Source organism: Glycine max, chromosome 18 (genome assembly GCF_000004515.6).
Source record: "Glycine max cultivar Williams 82 chromosome 18, Glycine_max_v4.0, whole genome shotgun sequence".
NCBI lineage: Eukaryota > Viridiplantae > Streptophyta > Magnoliopsida > Fabales > Fabaceae > Glycine > Glycine max.
In genome coordinates, this window is record NC_038254.2 from 26,395,745 (window position 1) to 26,422,863 (window position 27,119).

The window sequence follows — 27,119 nt, forward strand, 5'->3', positions numbered from 1 at the left end:
TTAGTATTATGTGATGTTAAAAAAATGTGTGACACGGTATAGTGTTTATGCCGTCTACTTCTCTTATTTTCTCTATCTTTATCTTTCGAGGAGGAGTCGATGGTGGCCGAACACGGTAGCGTGAGCAACGATAGTGACGGCGACTACGACGACGACGATGAATTGGACGAGGTGTTCAGCGTTGGGACGACGTTTGTGGACGCTGTCGCTGCTGATTGGCTCTCGCAGAAGGTGTCGAGGGGCGTGCACATTAGGTTTTTGTTTTTCCTTTTGTTTTTGAAAATGGATAATTAGATTTTTTTATTGGTGATTGTGAATATCTTGTTTCTTGTGTGTGTTAAATTGGTGAAGAAAATAATAATAACAAGTTCCGGGTGTGTTTAACTGGTTCATTCAAATCTTCCTTGTTTGAACATTTTTTTTTTCATGCGTAACCATAACATTTTTCGGAAACCACCAATGCAATATATATATGCTTTTCTGTTCTAAATATTGAAAACAAAAGAGAAAAGGAACAGTAGAAAAAGAAATTAAAGTGCAATTAATTGCAGTTCACAGTGTTACACCAAGTGAATAAATTTAATTTCACCCCCTTCCCCCCTAACATTCCTGATGACCCTACGAAAATCTCTCTCAAATTTATCTAAACAATATAACGTGTACACAAGCTTCCCATTAATACCTACTTCTCTTTGAGTTTGTCTTGCATTTCATGTTAATAGTTGGCTGTCCTTTTTATGCATATTATGGTGTTTTGTGAGTTTGTCTATCAATTAATTCCAGTGCTATTTTTTTCTTCTCTATGTATAATTTATATTAATTGGTGCTTGCTATTTGAAATAACACAGACTTGGCGATTAAGGTCATTCTCTGATGTTGATAATAGCCCAGCATCTTTGCTGGCTTTTAGTGGCATCAACAATGTACATGCTTTATATGACTTTTTACTAAACTACAGGTGACTGACCTTTTAAATTCTTTATAGCTTCCTTTCCAGGTTTTTTAATTGAGACTTTGGCATGTTTTGGTAAACAAGTTAACTAAGCATTTATTCTGTAAGTTCTTATAAAATGAGAGCTTATTTGTAAACATGAGTGTGAAGTTTACTGAAAAAATAAAAATATTATTTTGACAAGCTTGACTATGAAATAAGTTAAACAATGCTTTTAGGAAGGTCATCGGTCACTTTCATTGGCCTAAATTAAATCAGACTTATTTGATGTTTACTCTTATATTTTCAATCATGTGTTGCTAACTAATGTTTTTTTGTCTGCACTCTGCAGATTTTTGTTGACCTCACTGTCTAGTGTGGACATACCTGTCTTATGGTCTCCTGTGCCATTTCAAAATTCTGCTTTGTCTTCTCCTGATGTATGTCCTTGGCTTCATTTTCTTTCCATTTAATTTCTCATGTTCTTTGATTTTGTAATTTGTCAATTTAAGTTGATTATTGAACCTTTGTATTCTTTTTTTGGAGAATTTTTCCTTTATGAAAACTCTGACTAAATGGTTGATCTAGCTGTGTGTTAATTGAAAGCTACTAGCTATATGTGATTTTCCATTGTTGGGCTTATGGTAGCGTATAGAGAAAAGTTAAGACTATGAAGAATGGATACTAAAATTGGATAAGTTTCTCATGCCCTTTATTATTGATTTCATATATATTTATAGAGTAACAAACTTTGTTTTATGCTAAATCTGTTATAACAGAATTGCAATTTGGAAAATAACAACTAAACTAAACACGTGATGGAATTGCTCAAAACAGAATCAGGGCAGAGTAGTGGAAGTGTGAATCTCATTTGTTGAGTGCTGCTTCCCTCACACGTAGTCACTCAGGGTAATTGGGCTTGTTTACATTTCTCTTTGGCCTGTTAATGCTATTGTTGTTGTTCTCTGTCTGTGAGTCTATATATTTTGTTGTTGCTATCAGCTTACCCCAAAATTTATGCCTATTTTATACAAGGGTGATAAATATCCACATCAAAACAATGCTAAGGTAATTTAGAGCAAATTTCCTTGTTGCAACAATTATCACCTCTAGAAAATAACATCTAAAAAATTATAAACTAATAATTGTTTGGGAAGGACCTACCATTTTTTAAAGTTTTTATTTGTTTTAGTACTCGAGTAATAATTTTTTTTAATCTAAGGTATGTTGCCTGCCCAGAAACCAATAACTAATCCAAGTTTTAGTATTTTGACTTAAAGAGTAGTGCACAATATTAAGTTATTTGTGGGCAAGTCATATTCAATTTATTAATTAATTACTTGTTTGTATTAAGTTTAGTGTCCAGATGGAACTAGGGACTCCAATTCGATCAATTTTGCTAATCTACTACCGGTTTGAAGTTTCTGCTGCAAGAGGAATTAAACTTTGACTAACATTTTTCTTCTCACGGTGAGTTCTATTTCCACATTCAGTGTTTATCATGCATCACTGCCTTAACCACTAGGTAAATGACTGCTGGAGAAGTTTTATTATGCTTTGCACTCATTTGCTGGTATAATATTTAGTTTTATGACTCATTTGCTGGTACAATATTAACTTATTTTCATATATTTTACTCTAATCATACATATAATATTATTAATTATTATTACTCACTTACTTTTTTAATTTTGTCATCTATTTTTCTTATAAAGAGAAATTTTACCTGAACTGGGCTTCTCATTTCTGTCATAACTAATTTTGTCATCTATTTTTCTGTCATAACTTCTGCTTAGCTTTTCACACATTGGTTCTTATTCTGTCATACTTCTCATTTCTGAACTGGGCTTCTTATCTATGCTAACTCATCTGTGCATTCCTTCTCTTCATTCTCTCTCGGCTAATGTTAATTTTTGCCTGTCTTGTTTCTCATTGGGCTCCATCTCTTTTATTTTAAATCCAGTCCACTTTGTCTTGTATTTCACTTGCTGAGGTGGAATGAATCAAGATATCTCACACTTTCGTTATACGTTGGGTTGAGTTGAGATTGCTAATGCTAGTTAGGAATTGCTTGATTCTGAGTTTATTTCTTTAATTCTAATTCTGAGTTTATGGCAGTAATTAGTAAAGAAACATGTTTCTTTTTTAAATATTAATTACTATAACTATTTCAATGGAGTAATTTTCTTGTTATACGCAAAAACATTTATCTTTATCTGCTCAATAGAATTAAATAACTTTAAATTTTATTTAGAACCACTGTATTTTTAGTAACGTAAAGTTAAACACATTTTAAAACTATTTTATAATGTAAAGTAAAAGTTATAATTAGAAAAAGCAAGTTTCTTCACATTTGAATTGGGCCACGTATCCATGAATATAACAACCACTATTCACCCTGAAGATTAAGTCCATATCCCATATAGCTGCTCCAAAGTTCAATAGTTGATGGCACAAAATGTTTCTGTGGTGCATGTAAGTTATCGTCTTTAAATTTTTGGTTTCTCCAAATTTATTTTTCTAATTTAGTTGTTTTAAAATTTCAATTTTTTATTTACAGTTCCAAAAGTTTGCACTAACCTAAAATTAGAAAAACATAAACACATAAGAATTAAAAATGAGTAAAATATTCGACAAGAATCAAAATTTAAAAAAAAAATGTAAATTTATAGGATTAAAAATAAACAATTTTTTTACACAGATCAAAATTGAAAAATACAAATTTATGGGAACTAAAAACATTTAAGAAAAAAACTCATAATGCGCTTCTTGTATTTTATATTTGCAGTGCAACTTTGTATGTTTTTTTTTTCAATTTAGTGCAAGATAAATATATCTCTTAATCATATTGATAAGGCTTTTATTTCTAATTGTATGTTAAAAGAATATCAAGAACCCCAATTATCTTTTTGGTTCGAGATACTCTAACACTTTCCCTCTTGTGTTTCCCTCTTGGAATTCAAAAGTAATTATACAGGTGAAATCAAAAGACTACTAGTTTTCTTGTTAATTTGTGGCATGTTGGGAAAGGTTTGAACTTTAAGGAATTCATGAAGGTTTTTTGGAAATCAAAAGTAATTATACAGGTGAAATCAAAAGACTACTAGTTTTCTTGTTAATTTGTGGCATGTTGGGAAAGGTTTGAACTTTTGGGAATTTTCTCGGTTTCAATTTTCCAGGAGATTCAAAGAAATAACTAACTCTTCTTCATCATCAATTTTCTTAGTTTCAATTTTTGTACCATGCTTTCTCACGATTTCTTATTTCTGTTTTTAAATACTTAATTCCTTATTAAAATTTTCTTATTGCAAATTTGCAATTGCCTGATTCTGAACAAGTTGATGTTGATTACTATGGTGTATGTGCTTGATCGAGACTTCGAGCGTTGCTGTTCGAGAATTCAATTACTTTTTTTGATGCTTAATTCTGTCTTGTTGATGGCAATTTCTTAATACCCTTACCTGCGAGAAATCTTCCAAGCAATTTTTTGTTTGTTTATTTCCTTATTGCAAAATGGTGATTACGAGTAGAATTTCATGCTAAAAGAAAAATTCGAAATCATTCATTATTTTTTGGAATTTTTTAAGATATTGTTTGATTTTTTTATTATAATTTTTTAAGTATGATATTAGACTGCTTATTAGTCTATCAAATGAGTCTTAGTACGTGGAAAAATTGTAAATCTTTGATACTGGATTTAATTCTTATCAATAAATAAAGACTGATTATTAGTGGTTAGAATATTTGAGATTCCATTAAAGATCCAATATTACAGTGGTTACAATAAATTAGTAAATTTAAAAAATATTTTAAAATATAATTAAATTATAAATTATTTGACTAAGTGATGGAGGCCGTACCCGAATCAAATAAACATGAAAATGCAATAACTAGGAAGTGATCCTAGGTCGTTTCCCAACGAGCAGTGACAAACCAAATGTTCATAATATACTTGCAGTAACAGTAACGATTGGGGGGGTTTGTTTGTTTTGTGATTAAAGAGCAGAACAAGTAAACTGAAATACGAAACTACTAATATTAAAAACGGGTTGTTTCCTCTGATTCAGAAGCCATTCTCTTATCCTGAGTTATGGAGAATTTGTCCCTAACAGTCAACCACTTAATCCAACCCTATTTCAATTTACTAAGCGAAAATCAACTTAGGGTTTTCTATACGTGATTAGGCACTACATACACCAGTTAGCCCTTCGTCCATTATGCATGAACGCAAGTTAGGCTCAGAGGCAATTAATCAAACACGAAGCGTGCACTGATTAATATTCACGAATTTGGGATAACTGGTGAAGGGAAAATTGCCAGGAAACCACATTACAAGCGAAACCTCAAAGAGAGTTGGGCTTCGTCCTCAAAAGGAAACAACACTAGAAAATCTAGCCTTCCATGGATTCAAACAGAAAACGCAAATGAAACATGAAGCAGAAACGTAAATGAACAGAAGTGTAGATGAAACAGAAACGTAAATGAGAGTAGAAGAAGAAGCAAGAACGAAATTGTGATTAGAAACAGAAAACGTAAAATTGCATTACGTGAACAGTAGCATCAAAGCAGAAAACGTAAAACCCTAAAACAAAAGCTCTAAATAATGAATAGCATAACAGAATGCCTTGCACGAATCCCAAGGCTGCTATTTAAAAAGAGTCACTCAAAGTCACTGGGCCCTATTACAATACTCTGGCCCAAAATGAAATAAACACTGAACAACATAAAATAAAATTGCGAAATTTCCTAATTAACTAAGGTAAGCGCTGCTTAATTTGTCCTCTTCAAGTCCATAACCAAAATCCGGATTAAGCCCAATGTTTCATTAATTCCTGAAATTAGATTAAAAACATCAAATTAGCTAAATGAGCCCAAATAATAAAACTGCCTGATTAATTGACAATTAAGACCAATTAGTAATTAAAATGGTGCAAAAAGGGTTTAGAAAATAGAAGAAAATGATGGCACATCAAAACCCTCCATACTTAGCCTTTTGCACTCCTGGGCATAATGAAACAAAGAACAAAATCCAAGGGTATCAAAGAGAGACAAATGAAAACATTCACATATTTCTCAATGAACATCAAGGAATGAAAGTAATGGGTAACATCTAACATAAGGAGATCTGAAAAGTCAAGACATTCATGAAAATCATCTAAGCAACCCAATCATGGCAAAATAGTTAATCAGCTCAAGAATGAAAAGTGATAAAGCCTCACAAGATATACACTCTATCTCTCAAGTGTCTAGGCTACTATTTACCCTCAAAGCACCCATGAAAACAAACACCACATAAACTTGGCAAGATTCTAAAATTGACAATCAACCCATAAGCACAAGCACATGAGGATCAAAAGGTCTTTTAAGGTTGTAATGGGGCCAAGGACAAGGTATGGAAAAATATGGAATAAGTGGCTAAATCCCAAAGGAATAGAGGAGCAATGGGGAATAAGTGCATAATAAGAAAAAATAAGAAAATAAAAAGAAGTAAAGATAAAATTTAAACATAAAGAGTAGAACCAAGAGTCTCATCATTCTTTTGCCATTTAAGATCTTATTTACTCAACTTTATTGCTTTTCTTTTTCATTTTCGATTTTTTTTTTTACTCTATATCCTTTGAGAAACAACATTTCATTCAGCATGTCCAACATTTAACCAATATACAATGTACATCAAGTATGGCCCAAAATACATCATGAAGTATAGCCAACAAAACAAGTTATCCAATGAAACAAAAACCCCCCCACACTTATTCCCAAAACAATTCCAAAGCTCCAAAATTCCTTAAGGATATGGTGATATCATGGTTTTTCACTTAAGGCTTGTAGTGAGCTTCAAAACAAGGAAAGGGAAACAAGGCTCAAAAGGGCTATCAAAGGAATTAATTCAAGGTAAATCCATTTGGCTAGAAGCTTATAAGAACAAAATTGCCTCAATCATTTCCAAATATGCATGTGAATTAGGACGCATCAACAAGAATCAAGCCAAGGCTATTGTGCAAGCAATCAATGGGGCAAAACACACCAAATGATTATGATGATGGATGGCTCAAATTATCACAAAGGTAAACGTATCACTTTCAAATTGAGCTTTCAAAACTATCATGACATGTAGAGGAGAATCAAGGATTTCAAGTCACAAAATGTCAAAAACTTTTATTTTCAAAACAATTACCCATTTCTTGAAAATATCCTATAATTCAAAGAAAAACATGCAAAGTCGTACATGCACACAAAATTGACCCAAAATATTAAACTAACAATCCGACGAAACTAACAACATTAACAAATTAACAAAACCAACAAAACTAGCAAAACCAAAGAACACTCCCCCCCCCCCCCATACTTAAACAACACATTATCCTCAATGTAGCACAATTAAAAGATTAAAAACAATTAAATCATCAAATAGAATCGGACAAGTGTAGTAAAAGCAAAGAAGGAGATAGGAAAAGAAAAACTCCCTAAGTCATGGTGGAGGAAGAGTAGGGTGGAGTAAGGAAGTCTCTTCCACCACTACGTCCACTAGAGAAGGGTTCGTGAGGAATGGCTTAAGTCGATGTCCGTTGACCTTGAAGCTCTTGTTTGTGGAGTCGCTTTTGATCTCAACCGTACCATAAGGAAAAACATTAGTAACAACAAAAGGACCAATCCACTTAGACCTCAACTTACCACTCATGAGTCCAAGCCTAGAATTATACAATAACACTTTTTGCCCAACCATGAAGTCCTTTTTAACTATCATGCTATCATGGAAATTCTTGGTCTTTTCTTTGTAGAACTTGGCATTCTCGTAGGCTTCTAGGCGGATTTCATCTAACTCACTCAGTTGCAACTTCCTTTCCTCACCAGCTTGATCCATAGAGAAGTTGCAAGTCTTCACTGCCCAGTATGCTTTGTGCTCAATTTCCACTGGAAGATGACATGCCTTTCCAAAGACAACCCGATAAGGAGACATTCCTATGGGTGCTTTGTAGGCAGTCCGATGTGCCCAGAGAGCATCATCAAGCCTGGTACTCCAATCTTTCCTGCTTGGCTGCACAATCTTCTCTAGAATTCTCTTGATTTCCCTGTTAGAAATTTCTGCCTATCCATTGGTCTGGGGGTGGTATGGTGTGGATACCCTGTGTACCACCCCGTACTTGTTAAGCAGGGCACGCATTGTTCTGTTGCAAAAATGGGTTCCTTGATCACTAACAATTGCTTTAGGTACTCCAAACCTGCAGAACAGATTAGACCTGACAAAATCTGCAACAACTTTAGCATCATTAGTTCTAGTGGGTTTGGCTTCCACCCATTTTGAAACATAGTCAACTACAAGGAGAATGTAAACATAACCAAAAGAGACAGGAAAAGGGCCCATGAAATCTATACCCCAGACATCAAACACCTCACAGAATAGCATAGGTTGCTGAGGCATTTGTTGTCGCCATGTAAGTGTATTTCCTGCTCTCTGACACTACTCACAAGTGCTGCAGATCTTCCACGCATCTTTAAAGATGGTGGGCCAATAAAAACCACAATCAAGCACTTTGCGAGCTGTCCTTTGAACACCTAGATGACCTCCCGGTGCGGAAGAATGACAGAACTGCAGGACTGAGTCAGTCTCATGATCTGGAATGCATCGTCTAATGACCTGATCACTGCACAATTTCCACAAGTAAGGGTCATCCCAAATAAAATGCTTAGCATCACTTTTAATTTTATCTTTTTGGGCCTTAGATGCTAAGGGAGGAAAAATAGAAGCAACTAAATAATTGACAATGTTAGCAAACCAGGGAGTAGAAAGAGAGTCAGAAATACTATACAGTATATACAAATGATCATCCGAGAAATCATCCCGAATAGGTGAATCTGCATCAGATACACGTTCGATCCGACTCAAATGATCAACAACTAGATTTTGTGCTCCGCTCCTATCACGGATCTCCAAGTCAAACTCTTGGAGCCAGAGCATCCATCGGATCAACCTAGGCTTAGAATCAGCCTTCTTCAACAAGTACTTTAGAGCTGCATGGCCAGTATAAACAATAATGCGGGTACCAAGCAAATAAGATCGAAATTTTTCAAGAGCAAAAACTATGGCTAGAAGCTCTTTCTCAGTAGTAGTATAATTCGCTTGGGCAGCATCTAAAGTCCTAGAAGCATAATATATCACCCTGGGCAATTTATCAATTTTCTGAGCAAGGACAACCCCCAATGCATAATTTGATGCATCACACATAAGCTCAAAAGGGGCTGTCCAATCGGGTGCCTGGATGATGGGGGTGGTAGTCAGCGCTCTTTTGAGGCAATCAAAAGCCTCTTTGCATCTGTCATTAAAGTCAAACTCCACCTCCTTTTGCAACAAGTTGGACAATGGAAGGGCTACTTTGCTAAAATCCCTTATAAAGCGCCTGTAGAATCCTGCATGACCAAGAAAAGATCGCACCTCTCGCACACAAGAGGGGTAAGGCAATTGTGAAATAACAGAAATTTTTGCAGGATCTACTTCAATATCCTTATTGGAAATAATGTGGCCTAAAACTATACCTTGCTCAACCATAAAATGACATTTTTCAAAATTTAGAACAAGGTTAGTTTCAATGCATCTATTCAAAACTTTTTCCAAACTATTCAAACAACCATCAAAAGAGGATCCATATACAGTGAAATCATCCATAAACACCTCTATGCAATTTTCTAAAAAATCACTAAAAATACTAATCATGCACCGCTGGAAGGTACCAGGGGCATTGCACAGGCCGAAAGGCATCCTCCTATAGGCAAAAGTGCCGAAGAGGCAGGTGAATGTGGTCTTTTCCTGATCCTCAGGAGCAATAGTAATTTGCATATAACCAGAAAAACCATCAAGGAAACAGTAGTGAGATTTACCTGCCAGGCGTTCAAGCATCTGATCAATGAATGGCAAGGGAAAATGGTCCTTTTTGGTAACCTGGTTCAGTCTCCTATAGTCAATGCAGTCTCTCCAACTGTTCTGCACCAGAGTAGGAATTAGCTCCTCCTTCTCATTTTTTATCACTGTGAGGTCGGTCTTCTTCGGGACTACCTGGACGGGACTCACCCATTGGCTGTCGGAGATAGGATAAATGATTCCAGCTTGCAAAAGCTTGGTTATCTCCTTCTTCACTACATCAAGAATCACCGGGTTTAGTCTTCTCTGTGGCTGTCTTACTGGTTTAGCTCCATCCTCTAAATTTATTCGATGCATACATGTGGATGGGCTAATACCAGGAATGTCCGCCAAGGTCCAGCCTATAGCCTTCTTATGCTTCTTGAGAACTGACAACAACTTCTCCTCTTGCTCATCAGCAAGAGAGGCAGATATAATCACTGGAAAACTCTTGCTATCATCCAAGTAAGCGTATTTTAAATTTGATGGCAGAGGCTTCAATTCTGGTGTGGTCGGCTGGACAGTGGTAGAAGGAGATGGTTTCTCAGCCTTTACCTCATAAAGAATGTCAGAGGTATGTGTACTTTCTGAAACATGGTTAGTCCTATCTGACTCTATAAAATCAATCTCAAGAGGTAAAACACCACCACCAGACATGCAATCAATATCACTCTCAGATTCACTCTCAGCATCAAATTCAGACATATGATCAAGTACAATTTCAGACTCAATGCATGAAGAGTGAGAGGCATGCAAATTAGAATAAAGATCAGTCATGTATTCATCAACAACATGGTCAATTATTTTAGCACGAAATATAGAAAGATCTTCAGATGGGTATTTCATAGCATCCAGAATATTAAAATGAACAGTTATATCACCAAACTCCATGGATAGTGTGCCTGCATAAACATCTATCTTAGTTCTAGCAGTTTTCATAAAGGGTCTGCCTAGAATGATGGGAACTGATCCTTGAGAAAATCCATCTTCCATATTCAAAATATAAAAATCAACAGGGAAAATCAGTTCACCAACTCTAACTAAGACATCTTCTATGAAACCAACAGGGTAGGCAACACTTCTATTAGCTAAATGAATTACCACATCAGTTGACTGCAAGGGACCTAGAGATAGAGAATTAAAAATAGACAGAGGCATAACACTAACAGAAGCTCCTAAATCTAGCATGGCATTGTCAAACTTACTATTCCCTATAATACAAGGTATGCTGAATGTACCTGGATCTTTGCATTTTTCAGGAATTTGAGGAACAGATTTACCAATCAATGCGGAGACATTTCTGCCCATGCTAATCCGTTCACTTCCTTTAAGCTTCCGCTTATTAGTGCACAGCTCCTTCAAGAATTTGGCATATCTTGGAATTTGCTTTATTGCATCCAACAGAGGTATGTTTACCTCTACTTTTCTAAACGTTTCCAAGATCTCTTTCTCTGCCTCTTCCATTTTTTTGTTGGAAACTGCTCTTGGAGGGAATGGAAGAGGGGGAATGTGCTGCTTCTGCAAATCAGAATTACCTGTGGAAGAAGATTCACCTGCACAGAAATTGTTAGGTAAATTTTGTCATCACCTTTTTCTGGAGTAGAGTGAAGTTTGGCAGGTTCATTTGCAGATGAGGAAGGTGCTACGGGTTGAGGTCCTTGACACTGCTTTCCCGACCTCAATGAAATGGCACTGACATTTTTGGGATTTTGGACAGCTTGAGAAGGCAGCTTGTCAGAATTCTGGGACTGTTGTTGATTCAATTGGGTAGCCAATTGTCCCATCTGATTGGTTAAGCTCTAAATGGAGGCTCTAGTCTCTTGCTGAAACTGCATGTTCTGCATAGTCATTTGCCTCACAAGTTCTTCGAGGGAAGGTTGTGGAGGGGCCTCAACTGTTGGCTGTTTCTGGGGTTGTTGCTGTTGTTGGATTGGTGGAGGAATGTATGGTCTGCTTGGGCCACCAACATTTTGGAATGAAGGAACAGGCTGCTGTTGTTGTTGCTGAGGGCTGGACCATCTGAGGTTAGGGTGATTCCTCCATCCAGGGTTGTATCTATTGCTGGAGAGGTCATAATTATTCTGCTGTGGTTGATTTTGCTGCTGAGGTTGAGGAGGTCTATTGTAAATATTTACAGCATAAGCTTCAGGCTGCTCAATCGCTCCAGGTTGCTGCATGGAAGGGCAAAGGTCTGTATGGTGGTCAGCAGAGGAGCACAAACCATAAACCCTTGCAACAGGTACAAATTTCTGATTCAGGGCCAGCTGGGTTACCAAGTTAACCAATGCATCCAGTTTTCCTTCAAGCTTCTTAGTCTCAAATGATGCAGCTGAGTTTGTAGCTACCTCATGCACTCCTCTAATGACTATGGCATCATTTCTGGCGCTAAACTACTGAGAGGTGGAAGCCATCTTCTCAATTAAATTTCTAGCTTCAGCAGGAGTCATGTCTCCAAGGGCTCCACCACTGGCAGCATCTATCATACTTCTCTCCATATTACTGAGTCCTTCATAAAAATATTGGAGAAGAAGCTGCTCTGAAATCTGATGGTGAGGGCAACTGGCGCATAGTTTTTTAAATCGCTCCCAGTACTCATACAAGCTCTCTCCACTGAGTTGTCTAATACCTGAGATATCCTTCCTGATGGCTGTGGTCCTGGAAGCAGGGAAATTTTTTTCTAAGAATACTCTCTTAAGGTCATCCCAGCTTGTGATGGACCTTGGAGCAAGATAATACAGCCAGTCCTTTGCCACTCCCTCTAATGAATGAGGAAAAGCCTTCAGAAATATGTGATCCTCTTGGACATCTGGGGGTTTCATGGTGGAGCAGACAATGTGAAATTCTTTCAAATGTTTGTGCGGGTCTTCACCTGCAAGGCCATGAAACTTTGGAAGCAAATGAATCAGTCTAGTTTTAAGAACATATGGGACATCCTCATCAGGGTATTGGATGCACAAGCTTTCGTAGGTGAAATCAGGTGCAGCCATTTCCCTTAGAGTCCTCTCACGGGGTGGAGGTTGTGCCATGTTCTCAAAATGTGCAAAATCAGAATGCTCAGAATCAGAATGCTCAAAATTATAATGCTCAAGATCAGGATGTTCAAAATCACCAATAACAGAATGCACAAATTCACCAGTAATGGAATGCTCAGAATGATCAAAAGGTATAAAATGATTCCTAACTAATCTATGAAATGTCCTATCTATCTCAGGATCAAAGGATTGTAAGTCAGATTGATTGCCTCTAGTCATACACTACATTCAGCATGCACACAACTAGTTGCCTTGTCATGTAAATAAAGGTGTAGGTTTGAACTACAGCTACCCTCAAATGATATCCAAATGACTTGAAATTTTGTGAGCAACCTTATAAAATGATGAGAAGATAGCACAAAAAATTTCAGACAAAAATTCAAAGTCTAACTATGAAAGCTAAAAATGGTAGGTTAAGAAAAATAAGTGAATAAAACTTGAAAAATAAAAAACTTTTGACAGAATCGCTTTTTTTGGACGATGGAGACCTCAACCAGCCTACGGCAGGCTGCCACAGTGTAGGAATTTCTTTTCTACCCCAAATGCATATATAATAATTGCGATTCTGATAACCGGAGCAAAAGTTATGGCCGTTTGAAGTTTTGACAAACACAAAATTTGCTAGTTTTTTGGAACTTTCAAATTTGACCAAACTAAAGGCTCTAGCTACTTTTCCCACAAAATATGGATTAAAAGAAGTTACCACAAAAAAATTCAGCCAAAAATAACAACCCTAGCTACTAAAACAAAAAATCACAAATAATTCAGCATGGGTGGTCGCTAAAATCCGTTGCTAAGGAATTTCTACTACTACTCTGGTTTGCCGCAAGCAGAAATGGTCGCTAAGTCCGTTTCAAAACACTATTCAAAGCAAAACACCCCAGACTGTAACAGGGGAAACGCTTAATGGGAAAACTGAAACAGAACACACACTAAACAAAATATCAAGATACTAAACGACACTAACACACATACTAACACAATACTAACAATTAAACATAAAACACGAAAGAATTAAACACACAACGCTAGCTATTATGAACCTTAGGACACTGCTCCCCGGCAACGGCGCCAAATTTGATGGAGGCCGTACCCGAATCAAATAAACATGAAAATGCAGTAACTAGGAAGTGATCCTAGGTCGTTTCCCAACGAGCAGTGACAAACCAAATGTTCATAATATACTTGCAGTAACAGTAACGATTGGGGGGGGGGGTTGTTTGTTTTGTGATTAAAGAGCATAACAAGTAAACTGAAATACGAAACTACTAATATTAAAAACGGGTTGTTTCCTCTGATTCAGAAGCCATTCTCTTATCCTGAGTTATGGAGAATTTGTCCCTAACAGTCAACCACTTAATCCAACCCTATTTCAATTTACTAAGCGAAAATCAACTTAGGGTTTTCTATACGTGATTAGGCACTACATACACCAGTTAGCCCTTCGTCCATTATGCATGAACGCAAGTTAGGCTCAGAGGCAATTAATCAAACACGAAGCGTGCACTGATTAATATTCACGAATTTGGGATAACTGGTGAAGGGAAAATTGCCAGGAAACCACATTACAAGCGAAACCTCAAAGAGAGTTGGGCTTCGTCCTCAAAAGGAAACAACACCAGAAAATCTAGCCTTCCATGGATTCAAACAGAAAACGCAAATGAAACATGAAGCAGAAACGTAAATGAACAGAAATGTAGATGAAACAGAAACGTAAATGAGAGTAGAAGAAGAAGCAAGAACGAAATTGTGATTAGAAACAAAAAACGTAAAATTGCATTACGTGAACAGTAGCATCAAAGCAGAAAACGTAAAACCCTAAAACAAAAGCTCTGAATAATGAATAGCATAACAGAATGCCTTGCACGAATCCCAAGGCTGCTATTTAAAAAGAGTCACTCAAAGTCACTGGGCCCTATTACAATACTCTGGCCCAAAACGAAATAAACACTGAACAACATAAAATAAAATTGCGAAATTTCCTAATTAACTAAGGTAAGCGCTGCTTAATTTGTCCTCTTCAAGTCCATAACCAAAATCCGGATTAAGCCCAATGTTTCATTTATTCCTGAAATTAGATTAAAAACATCAAATTAGCTAAATGAGCCCAAATAATAAAACTGCCTGATTAATTGACAATTAAGACCAATCAGTAATTAAAATGGTGCAAAAAGGGTTTAGAAAATAGAAGAAAATGATGGCACATCACTAAGTGTTTATATCTTTTGTATAAAACCTATAATTAATATATATTTTTTAAATGTAGTAACTTCTTTTTTTATTCATTTGCTCTGCAATATGTAGCAAGGACGCAGAAAAATATTTCAAGCATGGATCGCATCTAAAACGGCCTGAAGGAGCTGTTTCAAGGGAGAGCATTAGTGCAGTGAAGAAACTTGGTCATCTTAAGGTTTGTTGTGTTTCCTACTGTCTTGCCAGTAATTGCTGGATTTTAATCTTCAATTAATTAGTGTACTCCAGTGTGTGTGTGTATTAATTTTGTTAATTGTAATGACCCATAATTATTCTTAATGTAGGATATTGTATCACTAAAAGTGGACTCTTCAAGGCGAAGCGTAAAAATTAAATAAATGAAAAAGTATTTTTACTAAGGTAACCAGGTATCACAATTTTATGAATGCTAACATGTTAAACTTTTCTTAATGAAGATTTTTTTAACACTATTTTTAGAGAAATATTTAATCTATTTTTTATCTCCTACCACATCATCTGCAGGATGAAGTCTGCAATGCCACAAAATTTGATCTACCAAATAAGGATAGAAAGGATTCCCAAGGAATATGCTTTTTGGGCAAGGTATGTGGAGTGAGCAGCTCCTTTACATCATATATATTTCATGGTGATGAGAAGTCTTTACAAATCACTTTTGAACTAATTCTTATTAGATCTAATTTTGCACTTTTTTTGTTAGATCTAATTCTTGTTAGTCCATTTAATAGCCCTGCAAAATGTGTTATTTTTCATCTAAACATGTGACCTTTTTTTGAACACTGCAGGTGCTGGATTTGGATCTAAGAGAAAATATATGTTTCGGAAAGTGACCATCCAGCTCAAGCTTGTGGAGGGTGACTCTGCTGGAACTGGACCATTTCTATGTAAGTGAAAATTTTATCTTTTATTTTAAAGAACAAATTTGCTCATGATGCTCTTTTGATGTTTTAGTATGATGCTTGTGATAATTACTATTTACTAGCTATAGTGCTTAGTTAACAATGAACATAATTTACGGTGTACATATTTAGCTCAATGCATTGAGCTTTTCTCAAGTGCAGACAACCCGATTTGCATCAATGAATTGAATATTACCAGTTTAGGCATCATGGAGATTCTTATTTGCTTAGGTGGCTCCATTTCATCCACTGGCTCCACTTTATATGTGCTCATGTTTTCCTGATTTGATTTGCCCCCTCTGCCACCTTGCCACTCCAATTTCTTATTATTCAATTCTCCTCCTTTAGCATTTTTAAGTTAAATCAGTTTTTCTTTCTTGACTTGATGTTTTAATTTTTTATTCAAAATTTTAAATTATGATTTTTAAAATTATTTAAAATTGATTTAATTTTATCCCTTTTTGTCTAAATTAAATTAATCATATTAAAAAATATATTTATAATCATTTAAAATAAGACGATGTTAAATTTTCATCAAATATGATTTCTCCATGATGATGATTTAATTTAGATAATAAAATTAAATTGAATTAATTAAATAGCTGGTGCGTAATAAATGATGATTGCTCCTTAATTAGTCTCTACTGTGTGAGCTTTTTGCCTTCCCCGCTCCCAAATATCTCTCTTTCACAGAAGCAATCATTGAGGCACGCATAAAAGTACAACATAGGTGGGAATATGTGTGAATAAATTGCCAAATTCCAAATAGAGATTTCTCTCCCTAGACAATCTTTTGTTTGCCACCTTTTCTTTTGATATTCTAATTCTATTTATTTGTACAAATTAAAATCCTTCGTGTGTAAAATCTCCACCTTCTCAATTCTTGATGGAAATTTGGCATCACATGTTGTATGACATAATTTTCTATCGTAGTCCTAAGTTAATTAATTGCAATGAATACATATTTTGTTTACATATTATACTTTTCTTTGCAATATTTATGCATACTATATAAGTTGTTTCAATTTTCCAATTTTACATGCTGTTGCAGCATGAAGTTCCTTTATAGAATAGGTGGTGATGGTCCTCTTGTTGCTTTCGGTGCATCTGATGGTGTCATTAGAGTTCTATCAATGATGACATGGAAGGTGGGGACCTGAAAAATTAATATTAATCTAGTTACAATTATTAGCATATCATGTGATACTTTGGTTACTTGCAGCTTGTGCGAAGGTACACTGGAGGTCATAAGGGGTCTATCTCTTGCTTGATGTCATTCATGGCTGCTTCTGGTGAGGTAAGTCTTGATTCCCCATTGAAGAACTTATTCTACTTTATTGTATTTTACTTGCATTAATTTTTAAGAACTTAGTTAGGATTCTCTAGCACCCCCAATCAAGATAATTTATTGAGAAATTACAATTGCTAGTTGATATGTGAAATGTATGTGCAGGTTTTTCGCATGACTGATTATCTCTATATATTGCTTTTATAATTGGAAGTTGCTTTTGTACTTTGGTATGGCAGTTCATTTGTGTGGGGTATGTTTGGATTTCAGGCTCTTCTGGTTTCGGGTGCTAGTGATGGATTGCTCATAATTTGGAGTGCTGACCACTGACAAGATTCACGTGAACTTGTACCCAAGCTGAGTTTAAAAGTACCACTCTTTTCCTCATTCTAACTCCTATTTGTCAATTGCTTACTATGGCTGCTAAACAGGGATAAGCCATTGTTAGTTGTGGCTTAATTATTGTTCCTATTTCCTTTTTGTTGTTCAAGCAATTGCATTCTACATTGGAAGGTGAGAATACAATTGAAAGGAAGGATATGAAATGAATAACATATTATTATAATAGAAAGGAACATCTAAAATTTGGGTACAAGGCGAAATGCAAACTTACATTGGCAAATAATGTATCTTCCCCCCCCCCCCCCCCCCCCCCCCTTTTCTCTTTTTCTACCTTATTATTCTTTTCTGTATGACTCATTAATGATTTTGTGCATGGACATTTCATTGGTTAATGATACCACTTAATGCATCTATCTAGGCACATGATGGAGGGGTTGTGGCAGTTGAGTTGTCAATGGTGATGGGAGGTGCTCCTCAGCTAATCACAATTGGTGTAGATAAGACATTAGCCATATGGGACACCGTCTCCTTTAAGGTGTGGTAGTGGGGCTAATGCCTGGCTATTTTAAAATTTTGTGAAAATTCTCCTGGTAACTAGAAAGACTTAGCATGAAAAAGCTTTTGATTCTCAGGATCTGCGGCGTATAAAGCCAATTCCTAAATTGGCTTGCCACAGTGTGGCTTCTTGGTGCCATCCTCGAGCTCCAAACCTTGATATTCTCCAAACCTTTTTTTTCTTCTAATTTCTGAATTGGCGTAGTATTTTTTGTTCCATGTATGACTTCTTCTTGAAGCTATCCAACCTGGAATGATATGAATATATTTCAAAGCATTCAAATAGTTGATATCAATCTTTTTGAATGGAGGCAAGGATAGATCAAAATTGAGTGTAACACAATCTGTGGAAAGCTTTACTTCAATCATGTTATCAGTTTCTGTATGTTGTATAATATGTTTATATACCTCAGGCCAATAAGTCCTCATTAACAAAGAAGAAATTGAATTTCAAGCCCAACCCTCATTACTCCCTGCCCAATTTCCCATTCTTTTTGTTTACTCTACCTGGTAATGAGTTTGGTCAAACTTAATTTTGCCTATGATTTTTTGGGGCAGGTGTATTGTATGGTTGCACATACTTTGCAGCCGCATCTTGTAGCTATTGGAACCAACATTGGTGTTATTATCTGTGAGTTTGATGCTAGATCTCTTCCACCTGTTGCTCCTCTACCAACCCCATCAGACAGTAGAGAGCATTCTGCCATATTTGTAATTGAAAGGGAATTAAAGCTATTAAATTTTCAGTTAAACAACTCTGCAAATCCATCTCTTGGAAATAACAGCTCCTTGTCAGAAACAGGAAGACCCAAGGGAGATTTTTTTGAACCATTACTTGTCAAGCAGGGGAAGAAGCACATAAGTACTCCTGTTCCACATGATTCGCATTTAGTTCTTTCTGTCAGCAGTTCCGGAAAGTAAGTTGCCTTTGACTTTTGCTACAGCTTGGTTGCTTTTTTTTTTTCTTGTAAAGAAATTTTGTAATTTAAAAGTAACTAATATTTTGTTCTTCAATATAATTTTGTGGCTTTGGGTTTTTCTATAGAATATAAGATGAATAAAATTCTAACTTCTGGCATTCCATATATATCAGTGATACTCAAAATAAATACTATCTTTTATGTTTTTGTGGTTTGTATTCCTAGATCTTTTTTTGGTTATGCTTCCTCCTCTTCTAGCATTTAGTTTCTTAAATTGGAGTGCGTTTTCTGTTGCTTTCTTACTGCATCGTATGTTTACAGGTATCTAGCAATTGTTTGGCCAGATATTCCTTATTTCTCTGTCTTCAACGTTAGTGATTGGTCAATTGTTGACTCTGGAAGTGCAAGACTTCTCGCTTGGGATACTTGTCGTGACAGATTTTCTATATTGGAATCAGCATTACCACCTAGAATTCCTATAGTTCCCAAGGGTAGTTCATCAAAAAGAGCGAAAGAAGCTGTTGCGGCACAAGCAGCAGCAGCAGCTGCTGCTGCTGCTTCCACAGCTTCCTATACATTCTTTGGCTTTGTCACTAGTGGACTCTTTTAGTATTTAATTATGATAAATTTTGTTTAGTGGGGTTATTTACTTCTGAGCATTCTTTAACACTGTTTAATTGCCTAAAAGGATTATAAAACTGTATTATGTATACACATAGTTAATAGTAATTGAGCTTCCAGTTTTTTCACATGACTTTCTTAAGAGCAGGACCCAACCAGCTACTAACTATGGGAGTAAATGAGGGGAAACAAAAGAAGGATTATCTTATCTGGACCATTTATCTGTTTGTTAATCATGAAATAGGAAAATGTATTGTCATGCTTTATTCCTATCTTTTGCAATATTAATTATTCAAACCTTGTTTTCGTCTATCAGCTGGTTGATGGGTTGATAGTGCATTATAACTTGGGCTTTTCACACCATCTATTGCAGATTAATGCTTCTACAGTAGGTACTTTCCTTGGCCCTGCAAAATCTTTATAGAAGTTGTTAAACAACATTTCAATAAACTGTTTGTTGGTGTTCTTGATTTTTCACATTAGTCTTACACATAGTTTGTGATTTTTCAATTACTGACTCAAATATGTGTATTTTTACATTTAGTAAACCACAATCATGCACTTTAACATCACATCAAAATTTGAAGGGGAAATTATAAATTTCGCAAAAATAATAATAAAAAATTCATTATTCTACATTGGTTGAGTGATAAACGATGTAGAAACCCTTCAAATTCTACATCGGTTGACTTATAACCGATGTAGAAACCTTGCCATTCCTACCCATTCTACATCGGTTCAGTAATAAACGATGTAGAAATCCTTCAAATTCTACATCAGTTGACTTATAACCGATGTAGAAACCTTGCCATTATTACCCATTCTACATCGGTTGACTGATAACCGATGTAGAAACCCTACTATTCAACATCGGTTTCAACCTTAGAATCAATGTAGAAAACTCACATTCTACATCGGTTGAGCTACACAACCGATGTAGAAAGGTCGCCCTTCAAAGACGGTCCTCCAACCGATGTCGGTATTCAACGACACTGTGTTACCACCACGCGTCGTAACCGATGTAGAAAGGCCATTAGAACCGATGTAAAAGACCTTTTTTTTAGTAGTGTGATTGATTTAATAGTGCATTGGTCGTTGAATATATCTTAACAAAATTATTTTCCTCTTAAGAGGGGACACATACTCACTAGAGTTGTAGATTTGATATAATAAAAAAAAGTAATTAACTCTTTTACGAAGTAAGTCTTGTTTGCTTAACAACTCATTAGATCATCCACAATTAAAATTTTTTAAACATCAAAATCAAAGGTATGATTGGTCTTCCAATGATTATTAGTAGATCATCTAGACCTAACATATTAATTTTTAAAAAGTTATTAAAAATACTCAAAGAATTTGCATGTAACATCTATTACATTCCCAAATCTTTTTACATTAATTATAGAAAAAATCTTGGCCAATAATTAATATTAGAGCTTCCCATTTAAATTTACACATTAATATACATTACCATAATTAAAACAACAAATATTAGCATTGATTATACGCGTTATTTATGGATTATTCCGCTGGAATATATTAGAATTATGTTAATATTAACAATTACATATGTTTAACAAATTATCCTGCATTTGAGTGGGAAAATGATTGCATTTAATATTCTAGCTCACCTCTCTTTATATATATATATATATACATAAAGATAAATATAAAGATTAATAGCTTATAATTCACGTCTTATATTTATAAGTAAGGGTTGTCGTTTATAATTAAGTTGTAATTTTATTGCCGTTAATATCTTAGTTGGGGTGCTTTTTTTCAATCTCATTCACCAAAAAAATAGTTATAAATGACAGTAATATGATTTTTAGTTTTTCTCCATTTAATACTATTTATAGCTATTAGTTAATATTAATATTAACTATAGTACTGTCTTTATCATTGGACATTAAATTTGTAAATTGCATGTCTTCTCTATATAAACATGAGCTAAGTACTAGAAGGATAAATTTTAGCCTCTTTTATTTTCACTAGAGTGGTTTCTGATTTTTTTATATTATTTCTTATTAATTTTTTTTCCAAACAACTTTTAGTTTAATCAGAGCTTTAAAATTAAAAATAAAACAAACTAACACAACTTAGTTTTAACTTTAACTTAAAAGTAATTTTAAAGTAAAAATAAAGTTGGGCTAAATGATTCCTAAAAATAAGAACAAGAGCTTAATTTTTAATGAGACTAGCATACAAAAGCTCATTCCAAGTATCAGGAACACCAACTAGGCACCAGTGGCTACAATCCGGGTCCAAATGCCCTCCAAAGCCATAAACAGACGGGTGGCCATCTATCCTTAGTTGGGATAGGGTAGTAATGTCCAGCAAATACACAGGCTTTTGCATGGCTCTTAGCACTTTCTCCAATACCAACTCTGCTGGGAGTGGTCCTCCTGGGTACCTGAATCCAAATATTGGCCTAGTTTGCCCTTCACATAAGTTTGCTCTTGGCTCACCCCATTGCGCTGGACTGGAACAATTCAAACGCAAGTTAGTTAACTCCAGTTTTACAAAACTATATGTTGATTTTCTTTTTATTTGTATATATTTTTACAATGACCAGTTATCTTTTTTGAAAATAAATATTTTTTTATTTTGGTAAATGATAAAGATGGGCTGAGGGATATCCTCTTGCTAGAGTTCATTATCTTGTTTGCCTTTGCCCTTTACAAAGTCATCATCATCAATCTTTTTCCTACGTACTTTTTTTTATTGAGTGAAATTTATGTGAGTCAAACTCAGGCTATCATAGACTAATGAAAATTAATTTTAGTTATTATGCTAACCAATGTCAAAAACAAAACTACCTCACCTCAGACTAAAATTATTAACTTTTAAAAAAGTAAGCTGCTAATTATTACTTAGAAGTACATATCATGATAATCAAAAGCTCACGAAACTACTTCTCAGAAGATTGGTTAATTTTCTTGAAGTCAAATAGAAGTTTTTCATTGAGTATATGAACTTGGAAGGTGAGTTTTCTAGTGGATTTTCGTATGTTATAAATGAATTAAATTAAAAAAAATCTCTTTGAAAATGAAATATCCCTAAAAAAGTTGATATCACAATTTTACAATTTTAAGGGACATTTAAAAATTGTAGCAGATACTTACTTTTGATGATCTGGAGAGACTCCTTGGAAGAACACCCTTGTTCGGGTAGGATCAATATTGTAATCAACCCATTTGGCCCATGTATTCAATGCTATCTCATATGCAACCAAGCGATCCATGTCTCTATATGTATGATTCCCTACTTGAATCAAATCCCATCTACAAGCCCAAATCATAAAAAAAAAAAGAAATAGAAAAAAAGTGTTATAGATCGATTTTGCGTGTGAAATATGATGAAGAGTGAAACTAGCTTATAAATGAGTACATACGGTTGTTTTCTTCCTGTGTGAATCCACCAATGCCAAGAGTCAAATATCATTACATCTATTCCTTTCCACGTTTGGCCAGCTTGAATTGAATCTAGTTTCAATACTCGACCGATACTCTCACCAACAATGTCCACAAGTAATGCATTGCGCGAGAACATTACCTTAACATCATAGGTCTGCAAAATTATGAGATACACTAATTTATTTTTAATTTTTAATTTTTATATATTAGAGAAGATGCCGATGAATGATGCATAAGGAATATGCTCATCCAAGCACCAGGAAATGAACAAACATGCATACAAGAGTTTCAGTGTTGCATGATGTAAAATAGTAGTAGAGGTAGAGCCAATCCACTACTACAAGAGATAAATGATCACTGATACTTGCTCCATTAATTCAAGACCAAAGTTATGTGGTATTTTTCCCAAGAATTGAACCCGAAGTCAAGATTGTTACCGCCGAAACAATTTTCCTTGTCCTAGTTTGAAATTTTTCATTGTTTCCTAACTTTTAACTCGACATAATCCGTTTCTTCCACTATTTTTGTCGGTGTGTTTTCAACAATAATCTTGGTTCTTCTGTTATATGTCTGGATTATTAACCAGCATGTTATTACTCTTCAATGATGGATCCATGAAACCAAAGTATTACATTAATATTTTTTTATCAATACAACCTTCATTCTATAAATTGGTTGGTTACCTTTTCTTGCTTGCATGAGTGGGAATCTAATATCTTGGGTGTGTCAATAGTTAACTAAGAGACTAGTTGTAAGAATGCATTATTAATATATATGATATCATTTAGATTATCATTGATTGACAACAATGCTCTATTTAATTTCAATATTATCCATGTATGCATGGTTGCAACCCAATCCAAATTTTATTTTGCAACTAATTATCATTTGGAGTTAAAATTGGGAGCACAACAACTACCTTGACATGTCTCAAGAAATTGGGGTGAATGTGAATTTGTGTAGATGTGATAGGTTTGGGTAGGGACTGACTAAGAATATATAGGAAGAAAATTAAGACAAATAAAAGTCATAAAAGTGATCTAACCGGAAAGGTGAAAATGGAGACATCTCCATTCCTTGCTAAGCTGTATGGGGCTTGTGGCACAGCTATGTGAAGCATGCAAGTGAGTGATTGCCATTGGTTCAAACCCAAAGAGTCTCCCACAAACATGATACTCTTCCCTCTAAGTCTAGTTAGGAAATCTTCACCATTGAATCTGCAAAACAAAAACATTCATTAAAATGGTGATAACATGGTCTTGATGATCATTGAAATGGTTTTTTGTTTGGAACTAATGTAGGATGTGATCTTAATTGAGAACCAATTGGTTGAGAGCAACTTTACAACTGATAACTCTTATTTAATGGAGGAAGTCTGCTGACTTATACAGTAAACTTTTTAGAGGGTGGAATATAAAACAATAACCGTCAATTTTGTTAAAATTAGTGTAATTATAATTATAATTATACATATATTATACACATTACAAAATTATAAAAACTTTAACTTCATATTTTAATTAATAATTATTATTTTATAATTTATATTAGAAATTTCATCTCGCACTCAATTCAAGCTAGGCTTGAACCCCACCATCATCCCAAGAAAACAATTTACTAGCTTCAGAGGATTTTTGTCCCTCTCTGATTTAGCTTAGTTGGGCATTGTCTTCTTCCATTTAAAAGTCAAATAATTAACCAGCAGATTCAAAGGTAACTGACACGGAATAGTAAATTAATTACTATTTATACGCAACTTATATACAATCTTTTTAACATACATGCAGAATATATAGAAAAGTAAACAATATAAGACACAACTGACCAATTTATACCGATAAAAATAGTCTTAATTGCTCACTATCTTTCTAAATAATATTCTCTTCATCTCAATTATAAGACAAAATGGATTAATTTGCGTTTATTAATTAAAAGAGTTGATTAATTTTTTTATTAGTATTAAATTTCTCTATAATTATAATATTTTTTAAAATTTATTTTTAACTTTATTGGATACCTGTATTCATTTTCTTCAATCTCCGTGGAGAGAATAAAAGACAATTAAAGATAAAAATTTAGTCAAAATAATTAATGCACAAAACATTTGAAATGAAATTTTATAAAAAAAAAATGATTTTTTTTCAAAACTATGTTTTATAAATAAGAATAGAATAGTTTTTTTTTCCTATTATACCCTTCACAATCCCCTTTTTACCATACTCACTCACTGCAATTTTTTTTTCCACAATGCATCCATTTCTCTCACATCAATTAATTTTTTTTCATGATGAACAAATTTCTCTTTCTCTTTCTTTAATAAAGTGTTAATTTAATTTCTTTATTATACTATCTCTATAATTAAGTATTCATTTCTTCTGTTTCCACTAGTGGTCAATAGGTAAATAATTCATCTTTGACAATCTTTTGAATTATTTATTACCCTATTTTATGATAGAAACTATTATGATAGAATGGGATAAAAAGGATAAATTTATTATAAAAAGTGTAAAAATCAATTTTATATATACATGTAAATGTTTTTATTCCAACAAAAATAGACTTAAATTTGAGATATGTCTTTGTTGAACATATATAATTTATGTTCAACAACACATTTTAACTATTTTTTTAACTTTTTTTTACTAGCTGAAAAACTTATTTGATTATCCGGTAAACAAATATTTTTAATAACTTCTAACATTTTTTGAAATATTACTTGAAGTAACATTTTTAAAAACGCTAGCTTATAGTTTTTAATATTTTCTTTCATTTATATCATAAATACATTCATTCAATTTTTTGAATAAATTATAATTATACTATTTTTCTGTTATTATAAACTTTTAAGCTACGTCAACAATTAGTTTTATCAAATACTTATAATTTAATAAGCTAATTTTTTAGCTTTCAGCTACCAACTTCCAACTAGCTTTTCGGTTTTCAGATAACTTTTCAGTTTCTAGTTAACTTTTCAGTTAGTTTTACCGAACATAACCGAAATATCATTTTTAAAACACTAGCTTCGAACTTATAACTTTTTATACTTATTTCCTTTTTGTTTAAATATTTCTTAGATTCTTTTTTAATTTTTTTTATTTAAGGTTAAATTTTATTACTTTTATTCTTTATGTAATTTTACATTTTTGAGCTACTTTAAAAAATAACTTTATCAAACACTTATAATTCCATAAAATAATTTTTAACTTTTAGTTAGCTTTCACTATGAGCTAGTTTTTCAATTAATTTTGTCAAACATAACCATTATCATATGACTAAGAAGACATTAATTTTGGAAAGAGAAACAACCATAAATAAATAAAAAAAATCCCCGGCAAAAAAAAGAAGACATACATGATAAATCTATGTCCACCTGATTGGGTGGGAAATAATCAAATGGCATGGCATGCATAGATAAAAAAGAAAGAAAAAAGAAAAGCAAATAAAAGATGTGAATACCTTGTTAAGTTACACCCTGCGGGCTGCCATCTATACTTAAGATAAAACTTATCTGGTCTACCATTGTTTTGACAATCAAATTCCCTCTCTATAAAGGGACACTGAGAGGTTTCATAAAGAGGGTATGAATCATCATAAACTCAGCTTCCTTGGAACAAATTACAACCATAATTCTCTGCAAAGCCTCTTGCTTGCTTGTGATCAAGATAACCACTTCCATGTATTTGAATGAGAAGGGTAAGAAACAGCACCACAGATATGGAGAAAGACCACTCCATTGGATTGAAGTTGAATGATGATGAAAGGTGAAATTAGCAGTAGAGTTAGTGGTGATGCTTACAATAAATATGATAATATATAGACAAGGTGGTGTGCGGATTTTGAGTTTTATTTGTAGATGTGATGTGATGCGATGGTTGAATACCTGCCAAAGTGGTGATGCAAGAAAGCCATTTCAAATTTGTTTACCAGGTTTTCAATTTACGCATGAATTATGCAAGTTGGAAAAGTAGAATCAATGCATTTAAAATTTAA

At 34.2% G+C, this 27,119-nt stretch overlaps 1 long non-coding RNA gene, 1 other non-coding gene and 1 pseudogene across 2 annotated transcripts; 2 read left to right on the forward strand and 1 right to left on the reverse strand.

The window, feature by feature from the left end:
* The first annotated feature begins 12,365 nt into the window (after positions 1 to 12,365).
* Positions 12,366 to 12,472, forward strand: LOC113000306 (small nucleolar RNA R71). Its single transcript, XR_003265596.1, has one exon. It is a non-coding gene; the product is annotated as a small nucleolar RNA R71 (small nucleolar RNA).
* A 4,596-nt stretch (positions 12,473 to 17,068) lies between these two features.
* LOC106796954 (uncharacterized) lies at positions 17,069 to 17,621 on the forward strand. Its single transcript, XR_003265377.2, has 3 exons — positions 17,069 to 17,135; positions 17,210 to 17,284; positions 17,546 to 17,621. It is a non-coding gene; the product is annotated as an uncharacterized lncRNA (long non-coding RNA).
* Positions 17,622 to 21,894: 4,273 nt separating this feature from the next.
* On the reverse strand, positions 21,895 to 26,863 carry LOC100814112 (protein trichome birefringence-like 43; annotated as a pseudogene).
* Positions 26,864 to 27,119: the final 256 nt, after the last annotated feature.